We start from the raw sequence: 15,963 nt of genomic DNA on the forward strand, positions 1-15,963 counted from the left end.
AAACAAAACAAAAAATAAAAACAAAAACTTCCTTCTTTTTTCTTCCTGCCCTCACTCAGAGCATCTGTTGGTGTGTTAAAGAATATTTGTTTTATTTATTTATTTATTTTTGTCTTTTGTGCCATTTCTTGGGCTGCTCCTGCGGCATATGGAGTTCCAAGGCTAGGGGTCCAATCGGAGCCATAGCCACTGGCCTACGCCAGAGCCACAGCAACACAGGTTCCGAGCCACGTCTGCCACCTACACCACAGCTCACGGCAACGCCGGATCCTTAACCCACTGAGCAAGGGCAGGGACCGAACCCGCAACCTCATGGTTCCTAGTCGGATTCGTTAACCACTGCGCCACGACGGGAACTCCAGGAATATTTGTTTTATTTAGGAGACTGTACTCAGACGAAGTAATAAATGCTGAGAATTACTGTGAGGTGCCTCTACACAGATTACTTTCTGAAGTCCTTACCACAACAATCCATTTGCTGATGAGGAAATTGAGGTTAGATGCCTTGTTCAAGGTCTTATGATCTGTATGTGCCAAGCTAAGTGTCTCCTTATTCCCAAAATAGTATTCCTCTTGCCATTCCACAACCGCAGCACAACTTCCTCAGGACAGACTGGGCCCATTCCAATGAAACCAGGTCGCTGGGACAGTTTTCGAAGATTCCAGAAACTTTCTTTCCTCCTGGTAAAAGTGAATGAAGTGCCAATCACTCTTGGACTGAAGACCCTGCGTCTCTTCAACAGGTGATCCTCCAGCTTAATTTCAGGGTAGTTATTTAGGACACCCCACATGGGTTTTGTGGCTTTTTGCAGCTGCACTCTGTAGCCTAGTCCCCTGAAGCAAAAAAAAGTCTGCCAACACTGGCTCCCCTTGCCTCTGACAATCCTCAGGCTGGTGGTGCCCTCCACTGCACACAGGGAAGCAGAACTGGCTTCCTGTCACCACAGCAGACAGGACTGAGCAGGCTGTTCCCAGGGAGGGATTAGAAAGACTAATCTGTCAAGCCTGCTGGGCCTGGCTGTCAGGGGCCTCCTCTGAAGTGTGGCATTCGAGGGTTCGGGTAGGACTGTATTTTCCTAATTCTTTCCTTGGCAGAAGCTCAGCTCTCTAAATAGAGCTTCTTGGAGATCCCGTCATGGCTCAGTGGTTAACGAATCCGACTAGGAACCATGAGGTTGTGGGTTTGATCCCTGGCCTTGTTCAGAGGGTTAAGGATCCGGTGTTGCCGTGAGCTGTGGTGTAGGATGCAGCTCCGATTAGACCCCTAGCCTGGGAATCTCTATATGCCACGGGGAGTGGCCCTAGAAAATACCAAGAAAATAAAAAATAAAAATAAATAAATAGAGCTTCTTCTGCCATTGCTGTGCACTTAACAGGAGCTTCTCTTCAATGTGTGATTGACTAGGTAGATGGTAGCTCTTTTTAAAAATCCAGGTTGTATGTAAATCAATGAAACTGGAACACACCCTCACACCATGCACAAAAACAAACTCATAATGGCTTAAAGACTTAAATATAAGACAAGACACCATCAAACTCCTAGAAGAGAACACAGGCAAAACATTCTCTGACATCAACCTTACAAATGTCTTCTCAGGTCAGTCTCCCAAGGCAACAGAAATAAAAGCAAAAATAAAGCAATGGGACCTAATCAAACTGACAAGCTTTTGCACAGCAAAGGAAACCACAATAAAATAAAATAAAATAAGACAACTTAACAGAATGGGAGAAAATAGTTTCAAACGGTGAAATGAACAAGGGATAAATCTCTAAAATATACAACTTTTACAACTCAACAGCAAAAAACCCAACAACCCAATTGAAAAAAATGGGCAAAAGACCTGAATAGACATTTCTCCAGAGAAGATATGCAGATGGCCAACAGCCATATGAAAAAATGCTCAACAACATTGATTATTAGAGAAATGCAAATCAAAACTACTGTGAGGTACCACCTCACATCTGTCAGAATGGACATCATTAATAAATTCACAAATAACAAATGCTGGAGAGGGTGTGGAGAAAAGGGAACCCTCCTGCACTGCTGGTGGGAATGTAAATTGGTACAACCACTGTGGAAAACAGTATGGAGGTACCTTAGAAAATGAACTACCATATGACCCAGCAATCCCATCCTTGGGCATAGATCCAGACAAAACTTTCCTTGAAAAAGATACATGCACCCATAAGTTCACTGCAGCACTAGTCACAATAGCCAAGACATGGAATCAAGGAGAAAAAGCATATGATTATCGCAGTAAATATACAGAATGCATTTCATAAAATTTAACACCTGTTCATAGTAAAAACTCCCAGCTAAAACTCCCATGATAAAAACTAAAATTAAAAGGAAATTCATTAATCTGATAAGGCTGTATATAAAATCTTGTGGCTGACATCAAACTTAACGGTAAAATATTTAACACTTCCTCTAAAGTTGAAACAAAGCAAAGATGTCCATTCTTATCTTAGTAGAGATATTCACCAGTGTACTGCTAGTACAGTAAGGCAAGAAAAAGGAAAAGGAATAAAGATTGTAAGAAAAGGGGAGTTCCCATCATGGCGCAGTGGTTAATGAATCTGACTAGGAACCATGAGGTTTCGGGTTTGATCCCTGGTCTTGCTCAGTGGGTTAAGGATCTGGCGTTGCCGAGAGCTGTGGTGTGGGTCGCAGATTAAGAAGATGTGGTATATATACACAATGGGACACTACTCGGCCATAAAAAAGAATAAAATAATGCCATTTGCAGCAACATGGCAAAATACCTACAATAATTTTAATAAAACAGGAAAATACCTTTGTAACCTGAGGGTACAGGAATGGGAGGTGAGAAAATGTTTTCCATATAGGACCGAAAAACACTAACTATAACAACATTCCCCACCAAAAAAACCCCACAGTGGGTAAACTGGACTTCATCAAAATTTAAAACTCAGCAGTAAAAAAGTATCAACATTGGAGTTCCTATTGTGGCTCAGTGGAAACGAATCTGACTAGCATCCATGAGGACGCGGATTCTATCCCAGGCCTCGCTCAGTGGGTTAAGGATCCGGCATTGATGTGAACTGTGATGTAGGTCGCTGACTTGGCTCAGATCCTGCGTTGCTATGGCTGTGGTGTAGGCTGGCAGCTACAGCTCCAACTCAACCCCTAGCCTGGGAACCTCCATATGCCATGGCTCTGGCCCTAAAAAGAAAAAAAAAAAGTATCAATTGAATAATACAACAACACAGATGAATTTCACAGATATAATGTTGAGTGAAAGAAGCCAGAAACAAGTGTATGTATTATGCAATTTGTTTTTATGAATTTCAAGAACAAAAACATGCAATTTGTTTTTGTGAATTTCAAGCTCCATATGCTCAGGCTCAAGTGCCTGAGCATAGGGAGCTTCCCAGGCTAGGGGTCAAATCAGAGCCGCTGGTCTACACCACAGGCACAGCAACACCATATCTGAGCTGTGTCTATGACCTACACCACAGCTCACAGCAACACCAGATCCTTAACCCACTGAGTGAGGCCAAGGATCGAACCTGCCACCTCATGGTTCCTAGTCGGATTTGTTTCCACTGCGCCACAATGGGAACTCCAGAAAACTAATTTTTATTGACAGAAATAAAAATAGTCATTGCATTGGGCAGAGAGGAGAGAGAGACTGGAAAGGGTCCCAGGGGAATTATCTGTGGTGACAAAAATGTGCTTTAACTTGCCCTGGATGAAAGTTATAGGGATGTATAAATTTGCCAAACTTCATTCAACTGTACACTTGAGATCTGTATATTTTACTCTATGTAAAGTATACTTCAATAGAATACAGCTTAAAATAAATCCTCTTGCGAGTCATATATCTGATAAAAGGATTTGTATCAAGACTATATAAAGAACTCATCCAATTCATTAGTAAAAAGACAATCCAATTCAAAAGTGGGCAAAGGATTCATAATACATTTTTCCAAGGATATACAAATAGCCGAGAAACACATAAAAAGAGGTTCAATATCATCAGTTATTAGAGAAATGGAAATCAGAACCACAAAGAAATACTACTTCATACCAACTGAATGGCTATTATCAAAAAACAAACTAACAAAAAAACCAAAATAAGAGGTGTTGGTGAGGATGAGAATGTGGAAAAACTGGAACGCTTGTGCACTCTTGATGCAAATGCAAAGTAGTGCTACCACTATGGAAAAGAGTATGGCAGTTTCTCAAAAGTTAAAAACAGATTTATATATGAAGCAGCAACTCCATTTCTGGGTATCCCTCAAAAGAACTGAAAACAGGGTGTCGGAGAAATGTTTGTGCACCCATGTTCACAGCAGTGTTATTCACTAAGCCAAACGCAGAGACAACCCAAGGATCCATCGACAAGTGAATAATAAATAAAATGTGCTATAAATATACCATGGAACATTATTCAGCCTTAAAAAGAAAGGAAATTCTGACACATGCCACGACATGGATGAACGCTGAGGACATTTCGCTAAGTAAAATAAGTCAGTCACGGAAAGGCAAATACTACACAATTCCATTAAGATGAGATACTGAGAGTCCTCACATTCACAGAGATGGAAAGCAGAATAGTGTTGAGCGGAGGGGAGAATGAGCAGTTGTCTCATGGGCACAGTTTCAGTTTTGCAAGGTGGTGTTTTGGAAATTAGGTGCACCACAAGGTGAGTGTATTTAACATTAACGAACTACCCACGTAAAAATACTTACGAAAGTAAATTTTATGTTTTGTGTATTTAATCACAACTAAAAACAAAAATAGAGGCGAAAAGAGCCATTTCAAAATTTGAAACAAACCACATGAAATACTTTATACTCATTAGAATGGTATGAAAATAATAATGATAAAATAATAAGGTGGAAAATAACAATGAGGGAAAAGTTGGAGCACACATTGCTTGGTATTTCCTCAATATGTTAAACATAGATGTGCCATCCGACCCAGCAATGAAGACATAATGTTGACACGAAAACTTGTACACAAATGTTCATAGCAGCTTTATTCATAATAGCCAAAAGTATAAACAACCACATGCCCATCAATTGATGAACAAATAAGCACAATGGGATATACTGCACAATATTATTCAGCCATAAAAAGGAATTAAGTACTAATACATGCTATAATATGGGTGAATCTTTTTTTTTTTTTTTTTTTTTTTTTTTTTTGGTATTTCTCGGGCCGCTCCCGCGGCATATAGAGGTTCCCAGGCTAGGGGTTGAATCGGAGCTGCAGCCACCGGCCTACGCCAGAGCCACAGCAACGCGGGATCCGAGCCGCATCTGCAACCTACACCACAGCTCACAGCAACGCTGGATCGTTAACCCGCTGAGCAAGGGCAGGGACCGAACCCGCAATCTCATGGTTCCTAGTCGGATTCGTTAACCACTGCGCCATGACGGGAACTCCTGGGTGAATCTTGAAAACATTATGCTAAGCGAAAGAAGCCACACACAAAAGTTCACATATTGTATTGTATTGTCTGAAGTATCCAGAATAGACAAATACTTAGAGACAGAAAGTATATTAGTAGTTACCAGGGGATGGGAGAAGGCAGGAATCGGAATTAATGGCTAGTCATGTGTCGTTTTGGGGGTAGGTTGGGGAGGGAAGATGAAGATATTCTGCAGTTAAATAGCGGTGATGGGGAGTTCCTGTCGTGGCTCAGTGGTTAATGAATCCGACTAGGAACCATGAGGTTGCGGGTTCGGTCCCTGCCCTTGCTCAGTGGGTTAAGGGTCCGGCGTTGCTGTGAGCTGTGGTGTAGGTTGCAGATGCGGCTCGGATCCCGCGTTGCTGTGGCTCTGGTGTAGGCTGGTGGCTACAGCTCTGATCAGACCCCTAGCCTGGGAACCTCCATATGCCGTGGGAGCGGCTCAAGAAAAGGCAAAAGATTAAAAAAAAAAAAAAAAAAAAAAGTGGTGATGGTTACACAACATGGTGAATATACTAAAAACCACCTAAGTGTTCCCTTTAAAATGGTGCATTTCATGTTATCAGGATTATATATCAATGAGATAAAAAAGGAAACTTTTTGGTTTCACTGAATTTGCCCATGAAAACACAACAGAAACTTATTTTTCTATTTTCCAGAAAAAATATTTGAACAATGTTTTCAGCATTAGCAATGAATTTCCTATTTTGCATTTACAACCCCCCTCCTTTTCCTTTAAAAGTGTTTCTCATCCTAGTCCCCAATTTCTCAGTTAAAACTCACTTGAAATCCTCCTAAATTTGCAAATAGCTGTAAGGTGTTTCTCTAAGGCAACCTACTTTGCACCATCTTCAATCATTAAAACAAATGTGACTAGGGACCTGTACAATAAGGCCACTAGAGGGCACTAGTGGCTTGCAGTAAAGATTTCCGTGCAGAAAAAAAAATCTTATCTTAAAAATTATGCTTCAGGAGTTCCCGTCGTGGCGCAGTGGTTAACGAATCCGACTAGGAACCATGAGGTTGCAGGTTCGGTCCCTGCCCTTGCTCAGTGGGTTAAACGATCTGGCGTTGCCGTGACCTGCGGTGTAAGTTGCAGACTCGGCTCGGATCCCACGTTGCTGTGGCTCTGGCGTAGGCCGGTGGCTACAGCTCCGATTAGACCCCTAGCCTGGGAACCTCCATATGCCGCGGGAGCGGCCCAAGAAATAGCAAAAAAAACAAAAACAAAAAAAAGCATGCTTCAGACAGTAAAGTCCAGAAAGCTAGTCAAACCATTCATTAGCTGAACAGTTTGAGAGACGTCTTTGCATAAGGCAGGGGGTGGCAGCTAACATGATTTCCAAGGTTCTGTTAAATCTAAAATTTCTGTTTTATACAAAGCCTTAAAACCAGAATGACATTTGGAAAAATAGTAAGAATTGTACCTGCTTTATTTTATCATTTCCTCCAGTTCACTCAGACTGCTTCCTCTCCTCACCTGCCCCATTTCTATATTTCCAAGCTTAGAGGCACTTTGAACCTTTCCCCCTTAAGCACCTTTTACTGATAACTTATAAAAACACTGGAGAAAATCTTTGCAAGTGAATCGACTGACAAGGGATTAATCTCCAAAATTTATAAATGATTTCTGCAGCTCCACACCAAAAAAACAAACAAGCCTATCAAAAAATGGGCAGAAGATCTAAACAGACGATTCTCCAAAGAAGACATACAGATGGCCGAGAAACACATGAAAAGATGTTCAACATCACTCATCATTAGAGAAATGCAAATCAAAACCACTCTGAGGTGCCACCTTACTCCAACCAGAACGGCCATCATCCAAAAGTCTACAAACAATAAGTGCTAGAGAGGGTGTGGAGAAAAAGGAACCCTAGTACACTGTTGGTGGGATTGTAAATTGGTGCAACCCCTGTGGAAAACAGTATGGAGATTCCTCAGAAAACTAAACATAGAACTACCATTTGATCCCGCAGTCCCACTCCTGGGCATCTATCCAGAGAAAACCACAACTCGCAAAGACTCATGTACTCCAATGTTCATTGCAATAGCCAAGACATGGAAACAACCTAAATGTCCATCGACAGAGGAGTGGATCCAAAAGATGTGGTACATATACACGATGGAATATTACTCAGCCATTAAAAAGAATGAAATACCAGCATTTTTTTGTGACATGGATGGACCTAGAAATTATCATGCTAAGTGAAGTCAGCCATACAATGAGACACCAACATCCAGTGCTTTCACTGACATGTGGAATCTGAAAAAAGGACAGACTGAACTTCTTTGCAGAACAGATGCTGACTCACAGACATTGAAAAACTTATGGTCTCCGGAGGAGACAGTTTGGGGGGTGGGGGGATGTGCCTGGGCTGTGGGATGGAAATCCTGTGAAATCAGATTGTTATGATCATTATACAACTACAGATGTGATAAATTCATTTGAGTAATAAAAAAAAAATGGAAAAAAAAACTTATAAAAACACAACACACTCTCGGAGCACTTTCCCAGTTTTATCGATCATTCTCTTTTGACAAATTCGGTTTGTAGGTATTACCTCTAATGTACCTGGTGAGGAAATTGAAGCCTGGAAGAGTTCAATGAGTTGCCAACAGAAACACAGCTAGCTAGTTATAGCACCTGGCCTTCCAACACCAAAGCTTATATTCTTTTTTTTCCATTTCTTTCTTTTTTGCCACCCCACGGCATATGGAATTCTGGGGCCAGAGATCAGATCTCAGCCACAGTTGTGACCTCCGCACAGCTGTGACAATGATGGATCCTGTAGCTCACTGTGCCAGGCCAGATATTGAACCTGCATCCTGGCACTGCAGAGATGCCACTGATGCTGTTGTGCCACAGGGAGAACTGCCAAAGCCTGTATTCTTCCTAATAATATTCACTGTCAATGGGAAGATACAGGTTTTAGAGGGCCTGAAGTATACACATTAGTTTTCCATCACGGCTGTAACGAATGACCACAAATGGAGTGGTTTAAAATGATGCATATTTATCTTACAGTTCTGTAGGTCAGAAGTCCAACACAGGTCTCAGGGGACTAAAATCAAGGTGTCAAGAGGGCCGTGTTCCCTTCTTGAGGCTCTAGAGGAGTGTCTGTTTCCCGGCCCTTCCCAGGTCTGGAGGCCACCTGCATTCCCTGGCTGGCACCCCCCCCCACCCCCCTTCTCCCACTGCATCACTCTGACCTGCCTGCCTACTCTCTTCCACTCTGAAGGACACTTAATGACATTAGGCCCAGACAATCCAAAATAATCTCCCTGTTTTAAGGTCAGCTGACTAGCAAATTTAATTTCATCTGCAATCTTAATTCCCAATTGCCACATAATATAACGTATTCACAGATTCCAAGGATTAGGGCAGTGGGTGGCTTCCACCACACTAGCCCTCTTTAAGACATGTTACCATTACAAAATTAGACATGACTCTTAACACAAAGAAGAGACTTCATTAAATTCATGGAAAATCCATTTCCCCATATTTATTTATTTGGTCTATTTACTGAGATAAATTCCTATAACATAAAATCGACCATTTTAAAAAATACATTTCAATGGTACTTAGTATGTTCACAACGCTGTGCAGCCACCACCTATATAAAGTGCCAAATTATTTCCCTTTTTACCCTAAAAGAAAACTCCATCCATGAAGCAGCCACTCCCCAACCCCTGGCAACCATTAATTAGCTTTCTATCTCTATGGATGTACCAATTCTGGATGTTTAATAAAAAGGAATCATACAGTTTCTGACCCTTTGTGTCTGGCTACTATCACTTAAAATCTTTTCAAGCCTCATACATGTGGTAGCATTCTTTTTTGTAGCCAAATAATGTTCCACTGTATGGCTAGACCATATGTATTTATCTACCCATCTAATGAAGCACATTAGATTGTTTCCAACTTTTGGCTGTTGTGAAGAGTGTTGCTAGAAACATTCCTATACAAATATCTGTTTGAATCCTTTTCTTCAATTCTTTTTCTTTTCTTTTCTTCCTAGGCAAAGGATCAAACCCTCGCCACAGAAGCGACCCGAGCTGCTGCAGGGACAAGGCTGGATTCTTAACCCACTGCACCACAAAGGAACTCCTGTTTTCAATTCTTTGGATATATACTTAGATGTAGAACTGCTGCATCATATGGTAATTCTATGCTTAACTTTTTGAGGAACCGTCAAATTGTTCCACAGTGGCTGTACCATTTTATACCTCCGCAAGCAATGTACAAGTTTTCAAATTTCTCGATATTCTTGCCAATATTTATTATTTTCCTTTAAAAAAGTATTAATATAGCTAGCCTAGTGGGTATGGAGTGGCATCTTTTGGTATTGATTTGCATTTCTTTAATGGTCCATGTGCTTGTTGGTCACTTTCATATCTTTTTTGGGAAAACATCTATTAAAAGCCTTTGCTCATTTTTTAATTGGGTTGTCTTTTTTGTTATAGAGCTGTATCTTTGTACATTCTGGATAGTAAACCAAGATTTGCAAATATTTTCTCCCATTCTGTAGATATTCACTTTTTTTTTTTTTTTTTTTTTTTTTTTGGTCTTTTTGCCTTTTCTAGGGCCACTCCTATGACATATGGAGATTCCCAGGCTAGGGGTCTAATCAGAGCTGAAGCTGCTGGCCTATGTCACAGCCACAGCAATGCGGATCCGAGCCACGTCTGCGACCTATACCACAGCTCACGGCAATGCGGGATCCTTAACCCACTGAGCAAGGCCAGGGATTGAACCTGCAACCTCATGGTTCCTATTCAGACTTGTTAACCACTGCGCCACGACGGAAACTCCCCACTATCAAAATTGTTTAGAGTATCCAGGGTCCTGTGCAATTCCATGACTTTCCCGCTTTTGCAAGAAAAAGTGCTGCTAGAATTTTAATAGGGATTGCATTGGATCTGTAGATCAAATTGGGTAATATTGCTATCTCAACAATATGAAGTCTTTCAATCCGTGATCATAAATGTAATTCCATTTATTTAGGTCTTTAGTTTCTTTCAGCAAAGTTTTTTTTTTTTTTTTTTTTTTTTTTCTTTTGAGGGCTGCACCCGCAGCATATGGAAGATTCCAGGCTAGGGGTCGAATCAGCTGTAGCCACTGGCCTACAGCACAACCACAGCAATGATAGAGCCAAGCTGCATCTGTGACCTACACCACAGCTCATGGCAACACTGGATCCTTAACCCACTTTTAGCGAACCAAGGGATTGAACCTGCGTCCTCACGGATGCTAGTCAGATACCTTTCTGCTGAGCCATGAGGGAAGTCCTCTGCAAAGTTTTATAGTTTTCAGTGTGGAAGTCTTTCACAGTTGTAAGATTGTGGCCTCATCTAAAAAGAGATCTGGCCTCTTCCCCAGCTCCTGGGAGTTGTCTCTACACCTTTGCCATTTCCCAAGTGAGAGGAGTGTCTCTGTAATTCAAGTAGGGCCCTCAGACCAACTGGGATACTTTATGCTACTGAGGTGTCTGTGAGAGTGGGCCCCTTCATAGTTCATGCTAGTGAAATGACTCAGGATAGGGTAGGCAATGTCCGGCCACCAATGTGATTGGAGAGTTACAGCTTTTTTCAGGTGATAACATGGAGGGGGGTGCAGCTGGAGATTTTAGTTCAATCACACGGGCTATGATTCATGCCAATATCAACTGAAAAAAAGGTACCACCTAAAAGTTGAGGATTATGTTTTATTTGGCAGACAAAATTGAACACTTAAGCCTAGGATATAGCGTCTCATATAGCTCCGAGAGACTGCTCTAAAAAGATGAGGAGGAGCCAGGATATATAAGAGTTTTTGCAACAAAGACCAGGCAGTTGAAACTTGAAAATATTACTGTTAAAGAAAACCAGACATCTCAAGTTAATGAATTTAGTACTTTTCTATGAATGGGAAGATGCAAAAGCCTGGGCAAATTGGAATCATTCCTTTGCTATGCAGCTCAGCTATCTAATACCTGTAGCCTGCTTTTCTCCATCCTGAATCCCCTCAGAGTACACTGGGGGTGTGTGCAGTGGCTGAGGGCTTGGCGACAGACACCCCATTTGTCTCCATCCTGAGTTCCCTTGAGGCTCACCATCAGGAGGCTCACCATCAGGGTGGCTGTAGTGGCTTGATATGCAACAGTCTGTTTTTTGTTGTTGTTGTTTTTTCTTCTTTTTTGATATGGTCACACCTGCAGCATATGGAAGTTCCCAGGCTAAGGGTCGAATAGGAGCTACAGCTGCCAGTCTATACATAGCAACACAGGATCCAAGCTGCACCACAGCTCACGGCAACGCCGGATCCTTAACCCACTGAGCGAGGCCAGGGATCGAATACGCGTCCTCACAGAGACAAAATCAGGTCCTTAAACTCTGGCTGCAACATTCTTGTTTCCTGATATGGCAGGCAACACTTTTCACACCAAGTAATGAAGCCTCATAAAGCACTGGATACCAGGCTTGAGTCAGCGTCCCGGGTTGACATTACTCTTTGAGCACCGTCGCGCATCATAGTTGAGAGAAGATAACCCCACTCAGGACCCCACCTGGAGAGAGTCTGGACTTTTCCCAGATTCTGCCCTATGCTACTCTTCCCTGGCCTGGTTTCAACACATCCTTTTTCTGTAGTAAAAGTGACCGTGAATATAAAAGCTTTCGGTAAGCTCTGTGAGTCTTTCTAGCAAATTTTTGAGCCTAAGAGTGGTTGGGAGAACTCCCGAACTTGTGGCCAATGGACTGAAGTGAGGGTGGCCCCGGGGACGCTCGATCTTGCAAATGGAGTTTGAAGTAAGGGCAGATTTGTGGGCAGTGTTTCTTCAGACAATACAGTTGCCTAAGTTCTTTGCAACCTCCTTGGTTACATCTATTGCTAGGTATTTTATTCTTTTGGATGCTGTTGTAAATGTGATTGTTTTTTTTTTTTGTTTTTTTTTTTAAACAACAAAAAAACCCCACAATACTTACTGAGCTCTTGCTATATGCTAGGCTCTGTTCCAAGTGCTTCACAAACACTAATTTTATACTCCTCACAACCTTAATTAGGTACTTTGTTGGAAACTGGGCAGTCTGGCTCCCGAGTCCCTATTCTGAACCCGCCATATGGCTGCTTTCCGAGCTTTCTTTGAGAAGTTTCCTTGGCATCACTTATCTACCTCTTCGCACTGCCATTCCCTCGCACAGGCCCTTACACATTCACATCTGAGCCGGAGTCTCCCTGTTTCCCTAACTCAACTATCTATCCTCAACCCTGCACACTGCTGCCATGCTAATAATCCCCAGGTGCTGCAGTTCTAAGTCCTGGCCACCCCAGTGACCAGAAATGCCTTCTTTCTCTGCATTTACAATGGGAAAAAACAATTTCTGCTCACAAACAGTACCTGGCAAACAGATTCTGCAATGTCTTCTACTAACACAATGGACTGTTACTGAAAACTTTGCGGTGAAATAGTGGAGGAAATGACTCCATAAACCCTACTTCCCCTCAATCTCAGGTTATTCAATTCACCTGCAAAAACAAGCCACTAAGGCTTACTCTCAAACAGTTGTGAGAATTAAGAGGGAGAGCTTGGAGCGCTAAGACAGGTCCTGACAGGAGCAAATGCTCAAGAAATGTGGGCTGATTTGTATCTTATCTTCTCCAAAGAACTTCTAAATTCTTTAAAGGCAGGAGTCTTGACTTACTTTTTTTGGCATTTCTTAAATTAAGATTTTTAAATCACTTTAACAGATACAGTTTAGTATCTGGACCTGCTCAATGAACCATGGCTATTTTTTTTTTTTTTTTTTGGACAAAATCAGGCTCTAAAGCCTGACTGCAAATGTTGGCCACTACTAGGTTGGTGACCTCTGTAAAGTTACTTAATCTCTCTGAGCCTTAGGTCCTTTGCTTGTAAACAATAATAAATACTTCACGGGGTCATGAAGATTCGGATGAAGTGCTTAGCTTACAATCAATCTCCCCAAAACCGCCAGCCATAACTACACCCTGTCCCAAACATTCAGTGTCCACAAAACCTCGGCCTCTGCAATCTTCACGTCTCCATATTTCTAACACACACCCCCATACCCCTTTGGACCGGCGGCGTATGTCTGATCTGCTCCTCCTTCCTGACTTCCGTGTACCATTCCTCAGAAACCATCGCAATCACCTAAATGAGGTCGCTTCCATTAGTGTTGCCATTTTAGAGCAGGAAACAGGCCCCGAGAGTTTGAGGGACATCGCGGAGATCACTGACCTCAAGCAGCGAGGCCAGAGCCCACGCTCTTAACCGCCAGCCCCCGGCCTCTTCCCGGGTCCGAGGTGCACCCGCGTCCGTTCAAGCCCCGCCCGCTGCTCCACTTCCAGTTACTTCCCGGCTCCTCTGCGCGCCCCTCGCCCCCCACAGGTGAGTCAGGCCCCTGGAAGCTCTCCATCAGTTCTTAGCGGTTTTCCCCTTTTCTCCGCCTGAGTCCGAGGATGAAGCTGATGTAGGTGCCTCGCACACGTGTAGGTGACTATGAGATTGCGAGGAAACACCTGGCGGGACCGCGAGCCGAACCCGGCAGCTGTGTAGGGACCACCCCGCCGTTAGCCCTGCGGGCGGGGGGAGGGCGGCGGCCCGGAGGGCCGACTCCGCCCCTGTGCGCATGCTCCAGCCCGGCGGAGGGGTATAAGGCGGCTGCGCCCACCCGTCCGAGCAGGGTCTGGCGACCTCCCGGGGCATGCGGTCCGCGTGGTGCTGAGAGGCGCGCCGCTCCGTCACGTCACGTTGCCCCGGCGCTGCGAGCGCGTGCAAAGGTTAGGTGAGTGACGGCCGGCGGCGCGAGCGCGGACCCGGCGGGGCCCTAGCTACTTGGGCTGGGGGAGAGGGAGCCTCCGGGAGCGCGGTGCGGCGCGGCGCGGCGCAGGCGGGTTGGGGGGCGGTGTGGCCCTGCGAGGCTTCGGGGCCGCAGCGGCCGCGGAGCTAGGAGCAACTAGTGAAGGAGGTGCGGGCAGGTGTCCCGATCACCGGCGCAGGGAGACAAGCGAGATCGTGTGGTGACCGGGAGAAAATCGCTTCGTCCCCGCCGGGGATGCTTTCCATCGGGAAGTGGAAAGACCTGGGCTGTAAAATGAGGGAGGGTTGAATAACCTTTTTTCCTCTAGGGTCTTTTCCTCCAGGGCTTTTTGGCGTTGTGGCGAGCCACCTGTAACTTTCTCATCTTTAAACTGTGTTTTCCTCTTCCTTGGACTCATCCTGACTGAATTCTCCTCCCTTCGTGATTCTCTGTGACCGTGCTCTGCCCATAAAATTCCCATTTCTCTTCAAATCCTACCCCTTTCTGGTCTCCGTTGTGGTTTTTTGTATTTTATGAACCTTTATTCTTGTAAGTTTTTAAAGTAATAGCTGCCTTTCTAGTTCCCATAACGCCTAGTCAGGTGGAAGTATCTCTTGAGCAACTTTTTGGGTAATTACCTTGACCTAAGGAATTCTCTTTTCTTGTGGATTTTGTAGTGTCAGTTACATTATTTAAATTAGCCCCAAACTTTGTCTTCAGTAATTCTCAAGTGCAGACTTTTGTCATGCCATTTGAGTTGCCAATAATCCCACAAAGAGGCTGATGACTCAGATTTAGGATGCAAAATTTGGAAATGCACAGGTTTACCTGCCTGTATTGTGATTGCACGTTGTTGATGTTTGCGGGTTTTCATATGGAAAACAGCCCTGAAGGGAGCAGCTTGGCAGTTGATTGTATTCTTTTAGGAAAGTGAAATAGATTGTTGAAATTACTGTAAATGTATTATAAGGTGATTTTTATTTTACTGACAGTGTATTCTAGGACTTACATTGCCAAACATTTAAAGTTTAACAACCTTTCATTGTATTTTGAGGTAACCAAGTTTCCCTTTTTGATACTTCTTTAGTATTTAGAAATCCCCTTTAAAACAACTTCGCAGGAGTTCCCATCATGGCTCAGTGGTTAACGAATCCGACTAGGAACCATGAGGTTTCGGGTTCGATCCCTGCCCTTGCTCAGTGGGTTAAGGATCCGGCGTGGCTGTGAGCTGTGGTGTAGGTTGCAGACGCGGCTCGGATCCAGCGTTGCTGTGGCTCTGGTGTAGATTCGACCCCTAGCCTGGGAACCTCCATATGCTGCGGGAGCGGCCCAAGAAATGGCAAAAAGACAAAAAAAAAAAAAATTTTTTTTTTGCAAATAACCATTTATCTGGGCTTAGTAATGCATGTATTAGACAAACACTATTCAGTTGAGTAGTCTTTTGTGGATTATCAGGTAATATACAAAAAACAATTTTGTTACTTCTCTGAAGTAATGGGCTCAGATGTAGCAGTAATAATGATGTTCACACTCAGTCATGGATATTAAACTATTATGTCCACAGGAAAGAAGCAGAAGGAGACAGATTTCATTGTCTTGAATTTGGGGTGAAAACTAAGAATGATGAGGAAAGCTTTGAGGTAAAAGTTTAGTCTTTAGTCATCAAAACCTATGAGATATTTATACAAAGACCAACTATAAACTATAAAACATTTAAAA

Source organism: Sus scrofa, chromosome 4 (genome assembly GCF_000003025.6).
Source record: "Sus scrofa isolate TJ Tabasco breed Duroc chromosome 4, Sscrofa11.1, whole genome shotgun sequence".
In the NCBI taxonomy this organism is placed as follows: domain Eukaryota; kingdom Metazoa; phylum Chordata; class Mammalia; order Artiodactyla; family Suidae; genus Sus; species Sus scrofa.